Source organism: Petaurus breviceps, unplaced genomic scaffold (genome assembly GCF_028583685.1).
Source record: "Petaurus breviceps papuanus isolate PSGF00001 unplaced genomic scaffold, PetGlider_PUasm1.0 47, whole genome shotgun sequence".
Classification (NCBI taxonomy): Eukaryota; Metazoa; Chordata; class Mammalia; order Diprotodontia; family Petauridae; genus Petaurus; species Petaurus breviceps.
The window spans coordinates 7744870-7747639 of NW_027186349.1; the positions used below are offsets into that span (position 1 = coordinate 7744870).

General features: G+C 41.4%; 1 pseudogene; it reads left to right on the forward strand.

Annotated features, from left to right (window-relative positions):
* Positions 1 to 388: 388 nt before the first annotated feature.
* On the forward strand, positions 389 to 2137 carry LOC138171769 (ras-related protein R-Ras2 pseudogene; annotated as a pseudogene).
* The last annotated feature ends 633 nt before the right edge of the window (positions 2138 to 2770 follow it).

Genomic DNA, 2770 nt, shown 5'->3' on the forward strand with positions numbered 1-2770 from the left:
TTATCTATATCATGTTGGGTCTTAAAGGCTGCAGAAACATTTTTTGATAATTCATTAACCTATTGTGCAGTTTAGATTGCAAACACAGCAGTTGGAACCATTAACAATATTAGGACAGCATTTGTCGTGGCTGGGGAGGCTGCCCTCGCCCCCCATTCTCTGAGGAGGGAGGCTGAGACCAGCCCCCGCCGCTGAGGGTCCACGCCCACACCCTCCCCTCTCTGCCCCTTGACAGCCATGGACCCTCGGCCCCTGCACCGAAGCCCCTGGCACTGTGCCCCCAGCCCGGCAGGCCGCGGCCTGCGCTCGGCCCCGGAGGGTTGGGGAGGGGATGGGGCCTACACAGGGGCCCGCCCTGGTTGGGACGGCCGGGCCGGACGCTGGCGAGCTGACTGGACAGCTCCGGGAAGGAGAAGGACCGGCTCCTTGTGGTGGGAGGAGGCGACATCGGCAAGTCTGCGCTCACCATCCAGTTCATCCAGTCCTATTTTGTCACAGATTACCATCCAACAATTGAAGATTCATATACTAAACAGTGTGTGATAGATGATAGAGCCGCGGGGCTGGACATTCTGGACACTGCAGGTCAAGAAGAGGTTGGGGCAATGAGAAAACAGTATATGAGGACTGGAGAGGGCTTTTTGCTTGATTTTTCAGTCACTGATAGAGGAAGCTTTGAAGAAATCTATAAATTTCAAAGGCAGATTCTCAGAGTAAAGGACCGCCATGAGTTTCCAATGATTTTAGTTGGTAATAAAGCAGCTCTTGACCATCAAAATACAGGTAACCCAAGGAGAAGGACAGCAATTTGCACGACAACTGAAGGTGACATACATGGAGGCATCTGCAAAAATTAGAATGAATGTAGACCAAGCTTTCCATGAACTTGTCCAGGTCATCAGGAAATTTCAAGAGCAAGAATGTCCTCCTTCCCCAGAACCAGCAAGGAAAGAGAAAGACAAGAAAGGCTGCCATTGTGTCATTTTTTAATAATCCCATGAACCTTAGCTGCCAACTGCCAGAAAAAGCCTTCATCATTTCCTTTCTTCTCTCCAGTTTACATCCTGTTGGGTACCTCTTTAGCCTTATGCAACACGTCCTTGGAATGGCCACAATGTTACCCTTAATCCAAGAAGCTGGTTAAATCCTGTCCTAGAAGATGATGGTGATGATGCTGATGATTTTATTGATCATGTTAGGACAGACTTAAAGAAGACACTAAGGCTGCTTCTCTAAAACAATCCAGTTACTTTTTTTTTAAAGCTAGGTATCTATATGTGTATACACACACACACACACACACACACACATACACACAATTAACATAATTCTTTAAGGGCTTACACTCATAGTGGGGATGAATCAGCCTTGAGTCCCCAGTTGTTTTCCAAGCTGAAATCATTGTATGAGAAATGATTAATTTTTAACTTCTGAGATCACATTGCCTACCATCATCCTAAATCAAAACCTAGCAAGTTTTGTTATGGGTTTGTGTTTGTTTTGGGAGAAAATGTGAATTAGCTTTTTTGCCCAAAAGAATAAAATTTGATTTCAACTTCAGTTAGCCCTAAATCCACTGAAATGAGTTAACAAAAACGAGGTGTTTTGGACCTCATGGATCACTGTACCTTCTGGTTTCCAGTGGCCAGAAACACTCTACCATTTACTGTATTTTTTTTCTATGTGTCCAGAACAGCTATAGGGCTCTTACTACTCCTGCCATTGTTGTTGCTGTATGGCTAATGATGGTGGTGTTCTCTGTGGCCAAATACCTGGGCTCATTCTGGACATAAACATTTAAGTTTCTTAGGGATCTTTCTCAGCCATTTATTTGAGGGGGGAAAGGGGTCAAACAATCATTTGTGTCTATCTTCCTTTTTGAGTATTTCTAGATAAGGGATTCAAGAAAATAAACTGTAGTTATTTTTGTTTTGATGTAATATAAACAAATGGAATTGATCTTTCCAGAGTCAGAGATGACTAATGTTTTTGCTATATACTTTTATACATTATTTTCTTATCAAACTAGTTAACAAGTATTTTTATATGTTTGTAAGCAAATATGCTTTCACACCATAACTTGTGTATATGTGAAGATTAGTATTTAATTCTCACAGTTCACTTCTAACTGACAAACAAAAGCCGATGTGGAAGCTGCAGAAACTATGGTAAAACTTCTCTTTATTTTTCTGGGCTTTTGCAGGGCTCACTTTTGGCTAGTAATATCCCTGCCCAAGATACTGTCACAGGTACAACTCCCAGGATGTGGATCTCAAAATCACTTTTGGTAGCCCTTACTGGAGACTGACCATTTACATGAAGTATTCAACTGTATGACTCTTAACTGACTCTTTGTTTAACTGTGGATGGCTTCTGATTTTTTTTTAAGTTTTGTGGATTGTGTTTAAACAATTCGAGACTATGCTCCCTGATTTTGAGATGCTCATTGGTGGTACTGCACAATCACCACTCTACCAAATGTGTACAACAGCCCCACAAAGTTAATAAAGTAAAGTATATGCCCTTGTAGAGCTTTGGGTGCTAGAATTAAAGAGAATCTGTTATGACAAGGTAAAAAAAAATATTAGGATAGCAAATTTAGTAACAAGAAATCTGACAAACCTTTCCCCCCCTTTTTGTTTAAAGACATCAGAAATTTGATGCAATGCATATATCTTTGATATTTTATACCAAGCATAAGTGAAATTAGTTGGAAAAAAGCAAAATAAAGATTGTTCAGCAAGATCTCTACTAGATACACATTGAGCAA